Source organism: Ahaetulla prasina, chromosome 5 (assembly GCF_028640845.1).
Source record: "Ahaetulla prasina isolate Xishuangbanna chromosome 5, ASM2864084v1, whole genome shotgun sequence".
NCBI classification, from domain to species: Eukaryota; Metazoa; Chordata; class Lepidosauria; order Squamata; family Colubridae; genus Ahaetulla; species Ahaetulla prasina.
Genome location: NC_080543.1, coordinates 45124157 through 45146756, shown reverse-complemented (window position 1 = coordinate 45146756; position 22600 = coordinate 45124157).

Sequence of the window (22600 nt, the reverse complement as noted above, 5' to 3'; positions counted from 1 at the left end):
AGCATTAATATATATTCTTAAAAACTGTTTTCTCTTTCTTTGTATTAGAATTCTTTATTGGCCAAGAATAAAAGTACATTTATATTTTGCATACTCCCTCAAAAGTAACATGCAATCTATCCTTTCTAATCATAAAATGTGTAAATCATCTTATTTTTTTTTAGCAAGAGTCCATAATAAATGTTGCAGTTGATCTTTCCCTAAGCAAACAAGTTAATTTTGCCATAGTTGTTAGATTTGTCAGCCACACTAACCATTCCTCCTCTGTGGCTATTTCAGAATCTTTCCATTTTTTTACATATGTTAATTTTACAGCAGTGATTATATATGAGAACAATCTGCCATGACTTTTTCCTAGTTGTCTGTCCATTAACTCCAACGAAAAAGTACTAGTTTCATTTGAATCTTAGTATTTGAATTTTACCTTATATCAGTATATGTATTTGAACTCAAAATTTTCTGGCTTTTTTACAAGTCCACCAAGCATGATAAAATGACCTTTTATGTGGTCCACAGTTCTAATCTTACACATTCTAGATAATTTTTCTGGAGTTACTGTACATAACAATGGTACATCATTTTAGAAAAATACTCTTTTAGATTATAATATAATATAAATTTCAGTTATATGTTTCCCCACTATTCCAACAATTTATTATGTTCAAAATTCTTAGCTCATTTTACCATACATTCTTTCATGTTCTCATCTTCCATATATCGTGTTTTAGCTATTATTTATATATTTTGTCAATTAGATGGTCAGCATTTGTTTCTAAATCAAGTTGTGTCTTCTAGTGCTGAGTTTGAAATGTCCTGTTATATGCCTTAAATCTTCCTTAACCGTACATATGAAAACTATTGAAAACACACTTGTCTTTTTGATTTCATTGTATAATTTTTATGCTCTTCTTCTAGCAACCCTCAATAAGTTAACCATACATCTTTACCTGCTGTTTCTTCTTATAAAATGCTTTTTGTGCTGGGAATCATGGATACACTTTTTGGCACAGTCTGGATTTATATCTATTCCATATTCATAATATAGCAGGTCCACATATTTTCTGACCTGAATAGATTCCATCTCACTTCCTGGGTTTGGTTTTAGTTTTAATATACATTATCAAATAATTAGAAAGCAATTCGTGTAGAAGAATAATATGGGAAGTAGCAGTAGCAGTGCAGACTCATTGCCTTGCTGAATGAATTACCCAGTGAACTCAAAAGGCCATGGCCTTGCAACAGATTTCTACATACATGATATAATGCTATTAGTTGAATAAGATGCTGAAAATATTTTGTAGTCTTGGTGCTTAGTGACATATGATTAAAGATATATCTGTTTAAAGTATATACTTTCTCTAATATTCGAGTGCATAACCAAAACAAAGCCTGGGATCCTATAATATGCTGGCATTTATCATAAGACATTTTTTAAAAAAAGAAATGTAAAGTGATCTGAATATGTCTAGATAAAAAAGGATGATGTTGAGAATAATAAACCTAAACTGAAATGCCAGTGTTTGTATTTTGTGAAAGGTGAAATAGTAAACCAATGTTACATTGATATTTTTCAACCATTAAATAATATTTCCCAAGACATTTCAGGCAATAAACATTTAAAAGAAAAAATAAACTGTTACAACAAATAACACTTATCAAGAACTGTGGTGGAGCAGTTGTTAGAGTGCAGTACTGCAGGCTATTTTTGCTGACCGCCAGCAGTTCAATTGGCTCAAGATTGACGCAATCTTCCATCCTTCTGAGGTCAGCAAATTGAGGACTCAAGATTGTTGGGTCAATATGCTGACTCTGTAAAAACTGCTTTGAGAGAACTGTAAAGCACTGTGAATTGGTATATAAGTCTATGTGTTGTTGCTATTTCATTATAACACTCTGGCAGTTTCTGTGTCTTGTTGAAATCCTTCTGTCCCTGTCTCCTTCATTATGATAAGCAGCTGAATTGCTAAGCAATATACATAACAACTGAATTTATAATCTGTTTAAGATTGACCGGAATATGCTTCCTTTTTCTTGTATTACTTTAGTAATATACAAATGGTATAGGTTTTCTTGTTATGGATCTGTCTCTTTTTTTCAAACAATCTGCCAGTTTGCTCTAGTGGTTTAGAAACCAGGCTGGAAACAAATAATCTGCAACTTCTAGTCCATCCCATAGGTACGAAAGCCATCTGAGTAACTTTGGGTCAGTCACTTTCTTTCAGCCCAACTTACTTCACAAAGCTGTGGGAAATATAGGAGGAGGAAGGAGTATTAAATATGTTTAACATTTTGAATTATGTATACAAGTAACAGATTAAAATATGAATAAAAATAAATAATTTTAATTTATCATTGTTTTAGGCATGTCCTTTTAATATATATGTATATATTAAATAAATATATTAAATGTATATGTCCTTTTAAATATATGTAAATAATATTGAGGGAATATTACATAAATATAAAAATTTACAAATAACAGTAAAGACTTTTTAAAAAAGCATTATGCCTCCAAAATCTATTTGACTTTGAATTATTTCTACATTTCCATTGTAACAAAGCTGGAAGTAGAAAATTTTTTAAAAAAAGGATACATGTATCTAGTCCTGGCGAAGAAATTCTGATTAAATTCAAAATTTTAATTTTGTAATTAATAAATACCTTATAATAATGTCTTTTTCTTGATTGATCTCCTTTTTGATGACTGACTATTCACTTCAACTTGCCACACTAACTATATCTGTACAAGATGCTCGTTTAACATTACTTGCTTAGAGCCTCTATGTAGGAAAAGGCCACACTGAGATCTACTCTCTTAATGAAGGAAAATTGCAGGAGAATGATTTTCAAATGAATATTTTCTTGTTTCTCACATATGCTATAAGAATAGCAATGGCTGAAGAGATTAATCAGGAGACATTGCTTAAGGTTTTCACAAGCGCCTTGAAGTGGTAGTTTCTGACTTCAAAGGTTGAAAAAAATAGTCCTTCACAAAGGCAACCTTATAAGGCCTAAAACATTGACACACTGGTAACAGCCCAGTCAGGAATACTTCAGGGTATTCCTGGTACTTTGAAAAAGTAGCTTCCAAAAGCTAGATTCACTCTTTGCCTGTTATGATGGAAGAAACAATAGCAAGCAAAAGTAACTCATTATGTCCAGAGAGTAGAATAAATATGGATGTGAATAGTTATAGGGAAGGTCATATGTATAACTACATATGACCTTCTCTGTGGGGGCCCCCACCCTCTGGAATGAACTACCCCCCGGTCTTCGTCAGCTTTCGGACCTCCGGACCTTCCGCCGCGGGCTTAAAACACATTTATTTAATTGTGCAGGGCTGAGCTAAATTTTAAATTTTAAATTACTGGTTTTTAAATTGGCTTTTATTTTATATTTTTAATTTTAAATTAATAGGCGTTTAGAATAAGTTTTTTAACTGTTTTTATATTTCTTACATTGTATTTATGTGTTTTAAATGCCTGTACACCGCCCTGAGTCCTTCGGGAGATAGGGCGGTATATAAATTTGATAAATAAATAAATAAATAAATAGTTATACGATAGGGAAGGTCAAAACAGTGTGTTTAGGAAAACATGATAAAAGTTGCATGCTCTAGTCCTGGTTGATTTCATGTACATTTCATGTCATGTACATCCTAGACCAGTGATGGCAAACCTTTTTGGCATCACATGCCAAAAGCAGGGGGACCGTGGGGGGGGGGGTCACATGCATGTGTGGCCACACCCATAATGCAATGCACTTCCTGTGCACCTTGCCCACCCTCATGCATAACCCCCTGCACTGCCCCACCCCCTTTGCATGCACCCGCGCCACCCCAGGGCATGCACACATGACCACCACCACCATTTTGGTGCTAGCAGGCTTCCCTGAAACCTCCTGGGACCAAAAATGGGGATGGCTTTGGCTCTCTCCTAACGGGAGAAGATCAGCACCCAACCTTGACTTGAAATGGTGAGCCACTCTGGATCCTCATTTCCCAAAAAAGTTTGTCCCACTCAATGTGGGAGGGAAGGCCAAAAAGAGGCAGCCAAAGCCATCCCCAAGCTATTACGGTAAAATATTCCAAGCAGTATGAATCACACACTCCCTTTGGCTACTTATTTATTTATTTATTTATTTATTTATTTATTTATTTATTTATTTATTTATTTATTTATTTATTTATTTATAGTTTAATTTCTATACCGCCCTTCTCCCGAAGGACTCAGGGCGGTTTACAGCCTTTTAAAAAACACAAATAGTACATAATATAAATAACAAATTTAAAACAAATTTAAAACAAAATATTAAATAGGCCTAATTTAACTAAAATGATCATAGACCAACGTAAAAACCCTTAAAATTTAAAATTTTAATTAAAATACACTCAGGCTAGTCTCGCATGATTAAATAGTAAGGTCTTCAGTTCCCGCTTGAAGGTTCGGAGATCGGTGAGTTGGCGTAACCCCGAAGGTAACTCGTTCCAAGGAGCCGGTGCTGCCACAGAGAAGGCTCTGCCCCTGGGGGCCGCCAACTGACATTGTTTGGTCGACGGCACCCTGAGCAGGCCCATTCTGTGGAAGCGCACAGGTCATTGGAAGGCCAGCGGTGGCAGTAGGCGGTCTCATAAATAGCCCAGTCCTAAGCCATGGAGCGCTTTGAAGGTGGTCACTAACACCTTGAATTGCACCCGGAAGGCTACCGGCAGCCAGTGCAGGCCACGCAGGATAGGTGTTATATGGGAGCAACGTGGTGCTCCCTCTATTACCCGCGCAGCCGCATTCTGGACTAGCTGGAGCCTCCTGGTGCTCTTCAAGGGAACCCCATGTAGAGACCATTGCAATAGTCCAGGTGAGAAGTAACGAGGGCGTGAGTGACCGTGTGCAAGGAGTCCCGGTTAAGGAAGGGGCGCAACTGGCGGATCAGGCAAACCTGATAAAATGCTCCCCTGGTGATGGTCGTCAAATGTTCTTCTAAAGACAGCCGATCGTCCAGGAGAACACCTAAGTTGCGCACCCTTCCCCTGGGGGCCAATACTTCACCCCCAACAGTCAGCGAAGGTGTAAGCTGACTGTACCGGGACGCCGGAACCCACAGCCACTCTGTCTTGGTGGGGTTGAGTTGGAGCCTGTTCCTCCCCATCCAGACCCGCACGGCTTCAAGACACCGGGCCATCACCTCGACCGCTTCGTGGGAAAGGGATTGAGAGTTCTCACTCCCATTCCATTGGAGGAGATGTGGCCAGATAGGTAACTTCTCTCAGCTGCTGCTGGGTTAGGATAACTCCCTAAAAAGCCTGCTTGCCTCTTCTTCCCACCCCCAAGTGGGAATAGCCAAGAAAGGGGTCAGGAAGACGGCGACATTTGGTTGTGGCACGTTTGCAAGCTGCCTGAAGTTCAGCCGTCTGCCTGGCGATGTAGGTCCAGAGAAGAGCAAGAAGTGGGAGGCTGTTTTCCAGAAAGAGGGGAGGGGGATAATGGCCATCGCTCCTTCGCCCCTTTCTCCAAACCACCTTTTCCCTTACTGGTGCACATACACCTCCTAAGCGACTTTGGCTTGAAAAATTGCAGCAGGTGAGATCTCTCTAAGATGGTTAATTAACATTGCGCTCCACTGGCAGCTTCTGAGTGCTTTTTGCCTGTGCTACTGCCTTTTTGTAGAGGCAGCAGCGGCTTCTAACCTCCCCCTGCGAGCCTCACTGTACATCTTGAGGTTTGTCTTACAGGGGAGGGGAAAGGTCCTGCGCCGGCAGGGTATGAGGATTGCCTACATAACTTTGCTGGCAAAGACTCAGTGCCGGCAGGCCGTTTGTGCCAGCAAAGAGGCAGTGGCTCTGGCAAACTTATATAGGCAAGTCCTGTGCTCTGCTGGCATGTTGGAAATTGCCCGACCGGTTCTGTGGAGCTGTAGAGTTGAGCATCTGGCATCCCGCTTTTCTTGCGCTGGCTGCCGCCTTGCACACAGCTGATCGGTGCTTCAATGGGGCTTCTCAGGAGCGTGGCTGCAGTCACTGGCACCATGGATATCCCCCACCAGGATCTTTCTCCCCCATAAGGCAAACCCTGAGATTTACAGCGAGGCTGGCAGGGGGAGGAGTCGGAGTCACTGCTGCCTCTGCAAAGAGGATTTGCCCCCAACCAGGACCTTTCCCCCCCGATAAAGCAAACCCTGAGATTTACAGCAAAACTGGCAGGGGGAGGAGACAGCTGTCTCTGCAAAGAGGATTCCCCTCTTTCACCCCCACATAAGGCAAACCCTGAGGAGAGGCATCAGCGCAGGCAAAGAGGTAGCACTGCTTTGCCGGCACGAAAAGCTTCCAATGTGGATCCAGGGCAGCAGCTGTTAATGGCATGGCTGGTGCGCATGCATGCTAAGAGAAGCTGCCCAGTGGGCATGCGCGTGCTGGGAAATAAACTTCCGGTTTCCGGTGCACGCACCTAGTCTTCTGGTTACTGGCAAGCATGCATGCAGGATGATCAGCTGGCCAGCTGATCTTCTAGTTTCTGGCACAGCTGTATGCGTGAAGGCCTGCTGATTGTCACATGCATATGCGCACCAGTAACCAGAAGACTAGCTGGCTGGTCCGCATGTGTGTGCCAGAAACCCAGAAGAGGAACGGGTGCTGCTATGTGTGCCAGGCAACATGGCTCTACGTGCCACCTCTGGCACACATACCATAGGTTCACCATCACGGTCCTAGACTGATTCATTTACTAAATGTATAACTTGTTATAATCCAATATATAATCAGGGATGTCAAACTTGTGTCATCATGGCAGCATCATGTGACATATCAGAACTTTTTTCCCTTTCACTAAACTGGGCGTGAACGTGGCCAGTGCATGACACATCAAATTTACAGATGACACCAAGCTGGCAGGAATAGCCAACACTCCAGAAAATAGGCTCAAGATACAGAAAGTTCTTGACAGACTTGAACATTGGGCACTATCTAACAAAATGAAATTCAACAGTGAAAAAAGTAAGGTTCTACATTTAGGCCAAAAAAAAACCAAAATGCACAGGTACCCGATATGTGGTACCTTGCTCAATAGTAGTAACTGTGAGAAGGATCTTGGAGTCCTAGTGGACAACCATTTAGATATGAGCCAGCAGTGTGCAGCAGCTGCCAAAAAAGCGAACACAGTTCTGGGCTGCATAAACAGAGGGACAGAAACAAGATCACGTGAAGTGTTAATACCACTTTATAATGCCTTGGTAAGGTCACACTTGGAATATTGCATTCAGTTTTGGTCACCACGATGCAAAAAGGATGTTGAGACTCTAGAAAGAGTGCAGAGAAAAGCAACAAAGATGATTAGGGGACTGGAGGCTAAAACATATGAAGAACGGTTGCAGGAACTCGGTATGCCTTGTTTAATGAAAAGAAGGACTAGGGGAGACATGATAGCAGTGTTCCAATATCTCAGGGGTTGCCATAAAGAAGAGGGAGTCAAACTATCTTCCAAAGCACCTGAGGGTAGAAAAAGAAGCAATGGGTGAAAACTAATCAAGGAGAGAAGCAACCTAGAACTAAGGAGAAATTTCCTGACAGTTAGAACAATTAATTGGTGGAACAACTTACCTGCAGAAGTTGTAAATGCTCCAACACTGGAAATTTTTAAGAAAATGCTGGATAGCCATTTGTCTGTAATGGTGTATGGTTTCCTGCCTGGGCAGGAGGTTGGACTAGAAGACCTCCAAGGTCCCTTCCAACTCTGATATTATTATTACTACTACTACTATTATTATTATTATTATCATTGTTATTGTTTTTGTTATTATTATTATTGTTGTTGTTGTTGCTATTATTATTATTGTTGTTGTTGTTGCTATTATTATTATTATTATTATTATTATTATTATTATTATTATTATCATCATCAGTATCAGTATCATTATTATTATTATTAAACCCATGGGCCACGAGTTTGACAGCCCTGCCCTAAATCATGAACCAATTCCTTCATGGATAGTATTTATTTATTCAGAGATAATACTGTCATCCCTGGAGCCATTTTCCCCAGGCACCTTCAGGGCTGCCACAGCAGAGATGAGTCAAGCTGTGGGAACTGGAGGGGGGAGGTAAAGATAGGTGGGGGATTGTAGTCAATGGTGAAATGCTAGCAGATCAGACCGGATCGGGCGAGTAGGTAGCGGAGTTTGGGGCTGGTTCGCCAAACCGGGAGCAATGGCTGGCTGGCCACACCCCCAAACCAATCCATGGCCCACAGTCCCGGTGGCCAGCTTGTGAAGGCAGGCAAGTGGGAGCCCCGGTGGAAGGCAGGCAAGCATGGCAGGGCTTCAGGAAGGAAGGAAGCTGCTAGAAAAATGCTGGAATAAATATATCAAGACCTGTGGCACAAGCCACGCTGCCCCACCCACCCCCACCACTTTGCTACTCCATCTCTTCCTTCTTGCCAGCCAATCTCCCCACAAGACGAGATGAGAAAATAGAGTATCTCCCCAAGAACTGAAGCTTTTTTCAGCTGACTCGGAGCTCCCAGGCAGCCCTGAGGTCCTGCAGTGAGGCGGATCCGGGCTAATGCTGTTGTGATCCTGACCGTAGCCTGGATCCTAGGCACTTTCTATTAATTGTGGCAGGACAGCAAGTTTCATTCGGCCATGTCCAGCCAGTTTCCCAGCAGCATCAGCAGCGGCGGCATTAAGAGTGGGCAGAGAAGAGAAGAGAAGAGAAGAGTCCAGCAAAGTCGAGCTGCATAAAGAAGAGAGGACTGCCCTCCTTCTCGTAAGTGTGGCTTTGCCCCCCCCCCAGGCTCCTGGTGCCGTTGATGGGTTGGCGATTCCTGCGACTGCCTTACTGCAGAACCAGATGCTCCGCAGGCATGGGGAGGTCATGGAGGTAAAGGAAAGGAAGTGCCCCTGATTGTAGCCAAAATAAAATTATTTCCTCTTTTCCACCAGGTGCAAGGAGGTGGGATCTGAGACCCTTGGACTCTGACTTGATTGGACCATGTGATGGAAACAAAACTTTACTTTACTTTACAGGGGAAACAAAACTTTACTTTTAACTAGGGGAAAATCCAAGAGGGGTTTAGAGTCTGGTTTCCCCAGATGTGCCAAAATGACATCCCTAATAAATCTATACTTTGAGGAATATGCCTGCCTTGGAGTTTTGATTCTGTTGGGTGTGTTACTTGGAACCCTGACAAACACTAGTAAAAGCAGAGAACCACAACATACAAACAACAATTTGTATGGTTTCAGACAGGTCGCTTTCATCCAAATGTTTCAGCCTTCACAAAGGGCAATAAGAGCTTCACAACATATAACATCTACTGCATACTCTGGTGCTATAATGTTTTCAGAAGTCCAAACATCAAGGAAATGTATGCCACCATTATAGATTAGTCTCTTCAGAAGGGTACTCATCCCATTCTCTTTCAAAACTGCTTTTAAGTCTCTCTCTCTTATAAAGTTCTCTCAATCTGAATATGACTGCTTACTTTTCTTACCATGCCCCACAGATAGTATTAGTTTAAAAAAAAAACATTGGTAGAAGACAATTATCATGGCTTCGGACTCAAATTCTGACTCTGAAAAAGTTGCTCCACCTGAACTAATAAAATTTCAACTGCAGGAGATACTAAGCCAGGAATCACCTGAAGGTGATCAAACATAGGCCCCATCAGAATAGCTGAACCAGTCAAATAATGAGGTATGGTCTCCAGGACCTTGTACTTGGTAAGTGGAGCAGAGAGAAGAGCAAAGATGTTCAGCGAGGTTCCTTGACAAGCAACGAATTACTTAGCTGAAGAGAGCTGACTGTATTATGATTTAAGAGGCAATCCAGTTGGGTGTTTCTTCACTGGAAACAATTGTCTTATCCCCTGTGCCTGGCTAACAAACCAGATTTGGTTCTTTGAAGTGGATTTTGACTTCTTTTCTGTGCATTTATGGACGGTGAGACTGCTTGAAAAAAATGTAGGCAACTGTGCTGCATTTTTCTCCTCCACCCTGTATTTGAGCCTTTTCATCACTACAGCAGAGTTGATTATAAAGCTGCAACTTTGAAATAGGTGTGAGAAGAGATGCATGTTTCAGAAGCTCTGCAGCCAAATAAAAGGTGATTTTTTTCCTTCAAAGGAAATGGATAGTCGAGAGAGAAAAGAAGAGGCACAGCAAAGGACAACATGGAAGGGTGCAAGTACTCTACATAGTGGCCATTAACAGAAGATAAAAGCAGAAGAAATCCCAGAAAGGAATTAAAGCAGAAGGTGGAACAAGATTTGTATGAAGAAAACATTGCTATATAATGTTATATAGTACAGTATATGATAGGAAATAGGAAATGTTGTAATAATAGAATAATTATACTATATACTATATAGTATAGAGCAAATACAGTAATTGAATAATAGTACAATATAGTAATAGTTATAGTAAATAGTATAGTAATGTAGAAGTAATAGTAAAATAGAATCAAGAAAATAAATTTCTTCCCATACAATTTTATAAGTTTCATATTTCACTTTTATATTTTGTTTTCAAACTAAAACATCTTCCCAGTTCTTATAGGGAGATGTAAAAAAACAGTTGTCCAGAGTCACTCCTTTGAATCTGGGTCAATCTTAATTGGTGTTTTTTTTTAAAAGAACCCCTCGATAGTATTCCAGCTTAAAGCAAAACTTCCCAAGTAAGTATCTCTTTCATAGACTGTTTTGATTGACATTCCTTTTCTTGTATGTCAGTTAAGTATTAAGCTTTGAGTAAATTGTTATTTTCACATAGCAACTGTGTATGTGTGAGTTTGAAACCTGAACCAGGACAACCACCTAGATGGCACCCAAACTACTTTTTTCAGCATTCTGCAGCCAAAGTAGCCCCAAATTATCTTGGAACACACTGCTGAATATTGCATGGAATACTGTCAGCTTTCATGGATCAATTTGCAGCCAAAACATTTCTAACACTTGATACAATAATATTTTGAGAACTAAACACTACTGGTGAATATGTACAGAATGATTTAATAAAAATTTAAAATAATACTGAAATTATGTCCAGCACATACATAGTTTTATGACCATAAAAATCTTCCATACCTAAAATATTAATCACTTGCAAAATACATATATATCTCTAGAAATAGATTTCTAAGGCCTATTTTGCACTTCTGGCTTTCATTGCATTAGTTTCAATAGCTTGCTTTTAAGCAGCCAAAATCAAGACTTCAGCTTCTTTTTTACTATTCCAATTGTAAGTCATTGACAGTTTTTATTTTTATCCACTTTCCCCTTAATCTTTTGTACAAATTGACTCTGTAATGCTTTTCCTTGCCAGCATACTATTCATGCTTTTATTTCATTTTGATAATTCATGTTTTGATTTCTGTACAGTAAGTTCTAAATTTTAACTTTCATCAAAGCTTGTTCTTGGCTGTCTTTTAAATAACCTGAAGTAAATGTCTCCCTACATTTCTGTGGGCAGGTTTAATTTACCAATATCAGTACAGGGTTGTAATGCATAGTGAATGGTCAGTAGCTTGGGGGGAGTGTAGTTTTGGTCCAAACTGCCAGGTCAGCTTGTGTCCAATTAATAATTTCATCTTATCACAGGCATGGCCTAGGCACTGAAGGCTCTGATGGTTTTACCACTGGTCAATTTTGACTTTTTCTCATGCTTTGAAAGTATTCTTTAATAATCTTATTTCTAATTTATCTATGCTTGATGTTACCCAATTGTAAAATGCTGGATTCTTGTAGGCTTTTCCCTGATAATGCCTGATGGTTTGGCCAATTTGGGATTTCAATTCTGTTATTGTTCACAATTTTATTCCTATATATCGCTACTGTAGCACATTATTATAATTATAAATGAGTTGTGATTTTTTTCGGTCTCACTGCCCACGAAATAAATATTTGAGGTAATAGCTCTAACTTACTGTTTTCTAGAGAACCTACTGGATTCCTTTCAATAAGCTTATTTAGAAATTGTGAAACCTGTAATTTATTTTAATTTTATTCATGCTGAGTATTGGCTAGTATAATGATCACATTGTTTTTTTGAAGTGGATTCTGATCTGTTTGGAATGTAAGGGGGAAAGAACAAGCCATCTATGTGTTCCTTTACACCCATTATAACATTCAGCTTGCTGAACCAGGGAAAGGAAATATTCTGCTATGAAGTTAGGTACATCTTTTCCTAGGAGCAATAGCAAATGTTGAGAACAACAATCGTGCTGTACTGATGTGTCTTCTTTGGGAGCTGTACTTGAATGACATTATTTCTGAGGCCGTTTGTAGTCATTTGAATGCACACGATGAAAATTCTGATGAGATTGACCCTTTGTTCTATCCACTGGTTGAGTGGTGTCAGATTTACCAGTCTTATCTGGCTTTCCCTGTTGAGCCTTTAAAATACATTTTATTTTATATACCATTCATGAAATATTCTTTACCACAGTCACATAAGCATTATGAGAAGAGAAGGGAAAATAAAACTAAACTGTTAACAACAATTTAAGATATAAAAAAAGCCCCCATAAACACATAACATAAATGAATATATGTAATTTTTGGATTTCTTTCTTTTTCTTTCCATTTATAGCAAAAATTATGTGAAGACTTGATCTGTCCTTGAATTTAAACATTAAGAGTTTTGGAAAGTGATTCTTTCTTTTACAAATTCTGTCTCTAGCAGGTAGGTTCAGGCAGTGATTAGGTCTTTTAAAGAGGTCTGGATTTGTCCCAACCTTTAAAAAAAATCACTTGATCCATCTGCCTGTTCCCCATCTGCCCTCAGGAAGGTGGTGGAAAAGGTGATTGCCTGCAGTGTCAGAGAGTGCTGGATGAAATTGACTGTCTGGACCACATGTGATAGAGACTGCACTTGATTATCTCTGTTGAGAGAGGGATAGGGGAAAACAGACTTCAGCTGAACCCTTGCAAGACCCAATGCTTTTGATGCATGGAGCTTTAAATCTGGGACTTTGACATTTTTAGTTCTGGATGGGCTGGCATTACCTCAGACAGATATGAGATCCACCTCTAGCTCCAATGGGAAGCATCTGCTGGTTGATAGATTAATAACAGATCCCTGCTCTCCCCATATTTATTCTAATCCTGCCCTCTCCATCTTTTAGTTATAATTGAAAATTGGTATTTTTATAGTGTTTTGTTTTGTTATATACTGTACATGTTTTATATTTTATTACTTTTAACATTGTAAGCAACCCACTTCATGGTGAGTTGGGCACTGGGCAACAAACAAATTTTATAAATGAATAAATAAAATATCAACCTACTGAGAGGTTTGGTCTACAGCAACCTTTCTCAATTTTGCAAGAGTATTGATTAGAACTCACTTGGCCACGCTGACTACAGAAAATAAGAAATTATTACATCTTGAGACAACCAGATTGGAGAAGGTTGAGCTAGAAGTTGATCACTAATTTTATACCTACTTACAACCATGTTCAAAGTTAAATATGAGACTGGAATATAATAAATTATAAAGCCCTAATAATTCATTATACAGATTATCCCATTAGCTAAATGTTACATACTCTGGACATAGGTGGAGGAAATAATACTGTCATAATATTTTGCTTGTAAACAATATAGTTCTTGCAGACTCTTTTAAGTATGCATATAAAGATAAGTGAAAACTCCCGAGATTATTAAAATGACCCAGCATAAATCTTTGATATTTATTTGTAGACCTTTACTACACTGTGGAAATAGTTTTCACTGCCCCGATGCTGGCAATAGTAATTCCTTTTCTGATTCGTAACCTCCAACTGTCAACAATGCCTATATATTAACATTCCCCAGACTAATTCTTTTTCTTTAGTCATTTAAAACAAAATGTTCTTTGCGATTGCTTTCTTTTTCATCTTCAGAAGAAGCACTAATTCTCTACAAGCATATACTTATTCTGTGTGTATACAGAAACATATTCATTGTTGAGATATATAATGTATCTCCATTCCCCTATTTTCAAAATGTAAAACAGTAGTATGATTGTATATGAGTACACATTTTCTTTCCCCCTAGCCACAGGAACTATATATAAAAATACTTCAATGTTTGTAACACACAGTAAATATTTTCCTACCCCAAGATGTAATTTTACCTAACCTGGAATTTTGCACAGGAAATACTATCTTTTTACTTAGACAGGTGTGATTTATCAACAGCATGTCTTCAAGAAACTAGCAGATGGAAAACAAGTATTTTGAAACTAGATTACCAAATGGTCTGAGAAACTAATGAATGAGAACTTTCTATGGCAGATGATTCTAATGGTAGCATATTGGAGTTTATTGCAGTCACTTAGTACAAATAAGGATATGTGTCATATTTTATAAAATAAAAATGACTGAACAATATGTGAAATATGTACAGCATCACAGTGATGTTGCATCTGTAACATAGAACATGCTGCCATGGTGAATTCTGAAAACCTTAAAGACTAATCAGTTCATCTCCAGAAGGAAAAGGGAAAGTTGTTTCTTTCATAAATAATTTCTAAGGTGCTTTTTTTGATTTTCTGTATTTGGGATACAGCACACAGGGCTATCTTATGGATAAATCCTCTGAGGCCACACATATTCATAACATTAAAATTAGAAAATGCCATGAAACAGACAGAAGATAAATAATCATTAATTAATCAAGCAGCAGTTAAACCCAAAGACCGTATAATATTTTAGTCTGTGATGCTGGCTGAATAGCTCAATTAGGGGTCAATTGAATAAGGTAAGCCTTTAAAGCTCACCTGGAGATCTAGTGTATATCAGTTACAACATGGTCATATTAAAATGGAAGACATTACCAAAGTCTTCTCTTTCATAGTCATCATCTTAAGAGGTTGGTTATCATTGTTCCGAGCAATGAACCCAATTGAATCAGGACTCGGAAGCTCCATTCAGACTTGAAAGGCCTTTTATTGAGTACATCGTATTGGGAGTTAGAAAGGTGAAGCTAGCTCTGAGTATTTCCCACACTTCAGAGTAATAAAAAGAATAGAAACTTCCCATCCCACTCAGGTGTCCTGGAACACATTAACCAATCAGTTCAGTAGTAGCTTCCCTCTCGGTCTCAGCAGATGACTTTGATTCTCATGTTGCATCTGCTTGATATTTTATCTAGCAGGTTAAGGCATCACATTCTAGTCCTTTCTAATTCTCCCCACCCCAAAGTAGCAACTAAGAAACAAAGTGAAAATAAGCGTGGTTTCGGCTGAAGTCATTTTGAAAGTTGACTTTGGTGTCTTAATGTTTATCTCAGAGTTCAAAAAGATTAGTATGAGTAAATACAATGTACTGGCCATATTTCCTTCAAATTACCTCTATCCAATCTATAAAGGTAAAGGTAAAGGTTTCCTCACACATACGTGCTAGTCGTTGCCGACTGTAGGGGGCAGTGCTCATCTCCGTTTCAAAGCCGAAGAGCCAGCGCTGTCCAAAGACGTCTCCGTGGTCATGTGGCCGGGATGACTCAATGCCAAAGGCACACGGAACGCTGTTACCTTCCCACCAAACGTGGTCACTGTTTTTTGTACTTGCATTTTTACATGCTTTCTAAACTGCTAGGCTGGGACAAGTAACGGGAGCTCACCCCGTTACATGGCAGCACTAGGGATTCGAACCGCTGAGCTGCCGACCTTTCGATGGACAAGCTCAACGTCCTAGCCCCTGAGCTACCGTGTCCGTAATCATGCAGTATTTGCTCATCCCATTACACGGCAGCACTAGGGATTCGAACCGCTGAGCTGCCGACCTTTTGATCAACAAGCTCAACGTCCTAGCCCCTGAGCTACCGTGTCCGTAATCATGCAGTATTTGCTCATCCCATTACACGGCAGCACTAGGGATTCGAACCGCTGAGCTGCCGACCTTTCGATGGACAAGCTCAACGTCCTAGCCCCTGAGCTACCGTGTCCGTAATCATGCAGTATTTGCACTTTCAGTTGGGTGCTTCAACCTTTCATGAAACAATGTAAGTGTTAAAAAGGAATGTTTGCACAACATACTAAAACCAGACCAGTGCATCATATAGCCCAAGGACCACATTTAACCTCATCGCATGCTTGCAAGGCTTACTGACTTTTTTAAAAAGTCAATACATTCACTGCTGCTGCCATCCAAAAGATGTGCTGCTGAGTGCCTCCAAGCCTCACTGCCACCAACAATATAGCAATTATTCTCAAAACTTAAATAGTGTTATGTAATTTGTTTGGCTTAACATGCTGTGGTTACCTGGATATTAAAGCAATAGTCAGCAAACTATATTAAAAAAAATGCAAGTTCTTTTCCGCCCAGGTTAATCCTCCAGCATTAAACATATAATAAAGCAGTAATTCAAGTTTGAGTTAAAGCAGTTAATCTTAACTATAGCAATAAAGTGGCTAAAAAAATCAAATTTTTTAATTGAATGGCATAGATTATTAGATAATTATCTAGTTTGCATAAATGTCATGTTTAAGTATGTATACAATGTGATTAGAGAAGTTACCTTTATAAATTTTTACTGGGTAAAAACATAGTTTGGGAGGTTGTATGTATATTTTATAAATTGCACTATTTTATACCTTTCTAAATGTGAAGTTTCTCAATGCAGAATACTTTTATTTGAAATAGTTGGATGTATTAATTTCCCAAAATTTTTAATTCTCAATATTTTGTAAGGAGAACAAATAATATTAATTGACTATTTACAACATAATTCTGTATAGTTTATTCAGAAGTAAGCCTCACAAAGTTCATTTGGTTAATTTCCAGTTACATAAATTTAAAACTGCAGTATGAAAAAGCAACACCAAGCCAAGGAGAATTTTAATTTTGTTTTAATGTAATTAGATACAGGTTTCAAATAAAATATTAGTTTATCATCTTCAATGTCAGTTACAGATATTGCATTATTTTTACCAGTTTCAGAAATGGAAGATTTTTCTTTGTGGAAAAGTTGAGTTGGGATTATAGACTGTAAGAATCATTATGTGTGATAGATGCTTAATGATCACCTGTAATTGGCCTTGGACCATGAAGCTGCCAAGAGTACTGATATCAACAAAGCTATTGCAGTTTTTCCTACTTTAAGATTGTACCCTTTTCTAGTAATATAGGTGGCAATTTGACAAACGCAATAATATTTGGTTACCTTCAGAAAGCAGCAAGAAAATTCACTTTAATTTGTTTACACTCTTAAAATTTTGTCTTTAAAATTTTGAACAGTGATTAATCCATAAAAACAGTGAAAAGGGACTTTAAGTTAAAAAAGAATAGAGCATCCATTCTACTTGAATCTTTTTGTTTACTGTCTATGAATCAGTCCCAATTTGCCATGAGTGAAAGGGAGTTGAAAGTAAACAGAAATCAGTCTATGTGAGGAAATAGTTTTGAATTAAGAAACAAATATAAATTCTACTTTAGAAATATGACAAATGTTAAAGCACATGCAGACACACACAGATACACGCAGAGATACACACAGAGATACACACACACACACACACACACAAATAGAGTGCCAGTTTGGTGTAGTTATTAAGATATTGGCTTTGAAACAGGGAGACTGTGAGTTCTCAACCCACCTTAGACATGAAAGCTGGTTAGGTGACTTAGGCTTCAGGAGATGTACATATTTTTTTCTTCTGAAGCTGAAAAAATATCTTTTCAATATGTGAATCAATCCTGGTTAGACATTAAAGTCAAAAGTAAGGGCCTCTGGTGGCTCAGACTGCTAAGACAGTCTGTTATTAACACAGCTGCTTGCAATTACTGCAGGTTCAAGTCCCACCAGGCCCAGGTTGACTCAGCCTTCCATCCTTTATAAGATAGGTAAAATGAGGACCCAGATTGTTGGGGGCAATAAGTTGACTTTGTATATAATATACAATTGGATGAAGACTATTGCTTAACATAGTGTAAGCCGCCCTGAGTCTTCAGAGAAGGGCGGGATATAAATGCAAATAAAAAAAAGTGGGAATAATTCAGTTAATGTTTAGAAAATGAGCTTCATGTATCAAATGATTGGAGGTTCAGTGAAAAAGAGATTTCATTCATGATTTCAATATGGAAAAGCACCAGAATACTTTGCAGCTGTCCTAATTTCTGGTAAATGGGATGAAATTGTAGGAATGGTAAATCATTTGGACTCATTAACTCATCAGAATTCAGCAACTTGTTTTAATAATTTCAATAGATGAATATATAGATCAGAGATTTTGCCATATGTATTTATGCATTTTGTGTGCATATATATGTGTGTGTGGGTGAGGGTGTGGGAATTGAACTGATTGCAAAAGTGTCATATTCCAATTTATAAGTAAATTAAAAAAAACAGTTTAAAACTAAAGTATTACTCTTACACATGCTTGTGTGGGATGGTGTGACATTGAAGACTTAGAAACTTAGTCTTAGAAACTGTGAAATAACATATTTGAAGTTTGATATTTTGATCAGCTGAAGCTTTGGGGCTGTCAGAGTTCTGAGAACTTCATAACCTTTTGGGAAATGTCATGTTCACATAATATCAGTGAGAATATAGCCAATGAAAATAAATGCAGTAAAGACTGCAATCTTTGTGTGAGTGTGTGCATGTATAATATATGTATTCATTCTTTGTGTACTATTTTTAGGAGAAAAGAAATTGTTCATTTCAGACATATCCTGGGGAAAAAGTGACAGCCGTCTAAGGTACTTTATACGGCATGCTCTAAAACAGTCTAAAAAATAAGTTGCTGGTTAGATAACAAATACACTTCAATTGGGCACCAACCACAAGGGAACCTGTGTTTAATTGATGTACAGTTTTAGGAACTGGCACTTGACACTTAACGTTGCTTTTTAAAATTCATAAGTAATAATCTTCCACTCAACACATGATTCATTGGTATCAGAAAAAGATACTGAACCCAGGTCTCCAGAGCTAACAAGACTTTCAATTTATCCACCAGTCCATCATTTCTTTCCTATATACATAACCAAGAAGCTTTCTAATCATTGCTTCGCAGCTGGAAAAAGAAAATATCAAGGGAATTTTCTGAGTTGTTTATTTGTTTTTACATTAAAAAAAAGCTTTTAAAACCTAGTATAGGTCTGATCTAGAAATAGCCTCCATACTTTCTAGCTGTTTGTTTTTCCACACATGAACAGATCATAGAGATCACAGGATGTTTCAGTTTAAGATTTATTTTTTTATTTGTGTTTTCCATGCATGAATTGTAAAGTTCAAAGTTAACAATCTTTCAAATTAGTTTTTTTAATTAAGATTTTAATTTTATGTTTAAATCATTTTATGTTTCATTATGTCAGTAGAAAATTGCATGCAACTAAGAAAATTGCTGGGATTCAAAATATCATTAGATGCTGTAACTTAAAGTGACCTTGACCACAAGAAAAAAGTAGGAGGCAGATAACAAGGCACGTATTTATATTTTCAGGACAAATCCAGCAAAGGGTCTCAGAAAGAACTTTCACTTCCATAGAGTATCACATGGAATACAAATACTTTTTTTAAAATTATCATCTTTATAGGGTTGTCAAACTTGTGTCGTCATGGGAGCATCACGTAATGTATTCTGATTTTTTCCTCTTTGCTAAACTGGGTGTAGGCGTGGCCAGCGCATGACACAGCTGGCCTGCAGGCCGTGAGTTTGACAGCCCTGGTATAGACATGTCAAGGCATCTGAATACCTTTTCTAAAGCTTCCATGACTGCGCTACCAAACAATAGTTTGTGGCATATTTCTTGGCTACTTGTTCCTTTAATATCAATACTTTCCACTTTAGCTTCATTAACTATTCTAAGGTTGGTTGGTTGCAAATCTATATTAATAACTCATAGTAAGTTTGGCAGGAGCACAGGGTTCACTGCTTTGGCTCAAATTATAGTGGATTGTTATTTTTGCCATGACAGAATTAAAACACAGTTATGCCCCAAATAACATTTTTAGGTGAATCTCAAAAAAGCCTGGTCACGTATTATTATTATTGCTAGGTATCTACAACAATGCTTACTACATAATTGTAAGACAGAGCTTTAACATTGCCCACCAACCACCACATACCCAAATGCAAGCTTTTATACTTTTTAACTTAGCTGCATTCTTCTTGTATTTCTTTGGATTATCCTATATTGGAGCCAAAAACTGAAAAACTGTTTCTTCTTTATCAGATGTTCATTGATTCACTCTCATTTCTCCATTGATAGATTTATAGAAATGTTTCTGATTAGATAGATTGAAATTGGAGATTCTGCCTACAGTTTGCTATTTGAGTATCTGCTGATCTTCTTGGCTATAGCTATTTTTTGCTGCATTATTATTACCAGTGCTTCCTTGATCTTCCTTGTTTCTAAGGTGATATTTCTTGATTAGGTATTCTTTAGTCTTCTTGTACTTAGTTTCTTTTCTTTCATCTGTTCTAGTTTACATACATCTGATCTTAGCTTGCTCACTTTCCGAACTGATTTTCCATTTTGGTAATCTACTGTTTGGCTTTTTGATAATGATATTTTTATCCTAGATATTCAGGTATAACTTCAGCTGTTCTGTACCTTACTTAGTTTGTTTCTTGCAGTGAACTGGTACTAATATTTGATTCTGCATTTTTGGCATATTTTAATCCTTGTGCTAGCTGTTTCTTGGAATAAGCTTCAATGCATGTTCTGGGAACTTCTTGAAAATTCATCACATTATTGAAGGAAGTCTGAATTTTCCATTCTCTGTAAGTAAGATTTAGTGTCTTTTAAAAAACCATGATTTTAAACAGATTTGTTTATAGTATAGTGCATATTCTCATATTTTTAGTAAATATTCTAAAGCATAATCAGAAACCTAATAGAAGAAAGCACTGGAATGATTTGCTGCACTTCTTTTCCAATCAAGAACAGATAAAGAAACCTAAAATTAATACAAATAAGTAAGGATAGAAATAAATAAGCATATTTCTTTATCTGTTTAGCTATGCAAATTATCAGGTTTACAAAATAATAATAATAATAAAATTGAAAGATGAATGAAAGATTAGCAATATATCAAAGGAACTTTGATCAAAAAGTTTGATCAGCACTATGTGATTTATGGTATTATTTGTAATCTGTACTCTTTTTTTCAATAGGTCTCACATTTATTGAATAGATAAAGAAGTAGTGAAAAATGTCTGCAGTGATAGGAAAAATTATGTTTATATTGGGGAAAATGTATATTTTCATAATAGTGGTTGCAAATTAAAAAAACACAGGGATAAGAATATGGTCAAAATAGGTACAGGAAGTAATATGTTGTGGGAACTTTTTTCTTATTTAGATTTTGAAGAAGGATTGATATCTTTTTTTTTTTAACTTTCTGCAGATTTTCTTCCCATGTGTTTTATTCCAAGTAGATTAAAATAATTCCAGTGCTATTCTGCCTTTAGTTGGGCCCCAACCAATTTGCTTCCCACATGATACTGAATAATTGTAAAATAACAGTATCAAGATGAATTTGTAGCATAAAAACTGTCTTAAAAGCTTCACACCAAATTAAGTACAACTACTCAGTAAATAAGCTGGCCTGGAGTATCAGTGAGCTTCTCCTGCGGCTGATCAAACTTTCTGAAAACAGCATGCTCCAAGTGAGTTAACAGCAGAGCTAGCTAATTCATATTCCAGCTACCTCATATAGCAGTGCTTTAAAGACAGTATCCGGAGGGAGGATATACCCACCAGCATGCATTCAAGAATGACTGGCTATAAGAGAGGAAAGGGGCTGTGTAACTTTTGATAATAGTGGAGTAGACAATGGTTCAGCAGCTTAGCTTTCCACCCCTTTAGCACTATGATTTTTCCAGATATGCTTGCTAAAACATGGCTTTACACACAGTTACACAATTTTCCCCTGTTCTTTTCTGCATTTTAGTTTGTAGTTTTTCTGAATTTTAGGTCCCAGTCAGTGAACACAGTAGCTTCCTGATTGTTTCAGCCTCATTGAGATCTCCCCCCACATGTATGTGTGTTCAGACAGACAAAGAAACCATTTTGCCTTTTCTAGTACAATAACTTCATACTGTAGAAGAGTATCAATTCAATTTTTGCCACTTCTTATTTTTCTCTATTAGGCTCCACGAAGATAAACATAAAGTTAAATCCGAGGCACTGTTTCATTCAATCATTTTCTCTGCAGAGACATCAAGAGCACTGCATTTGATGAGAATGGCTATTACCATAAACAAAAGCCACATAGGCAATGTGCAGACTTTTGTGACTATTTTAGAGTTTCTATGTTATGCATAATTACTTCTTGCTCTTGATTCTTCAGTGTTCATCAATCCAGAAAAACCCATTTTGTCTGTCCTAAAATATGTCCAACTGTCAATTGACAAGTTACTCATTACTATATTTAGATGGCTTAGTAAATTGTGCCACTTTCTTTTCCATACTGATACCTTTTCATATCTGGATTGTTGTGAAAAGTGTTTGTTATTATTTGCTAGTTTGGAGAGATGATTTGCTTCACATATGTACTGCTTTCATTTTTAATAATTGTAAACCACACAGATAATTTTTTATGAGCTTGTATATAAGCTTCACAATCAGCAGACTTTTGACAGAAGGATTTTTTTAATGCTGAGTCTAGGAAAAGTAAAGAAT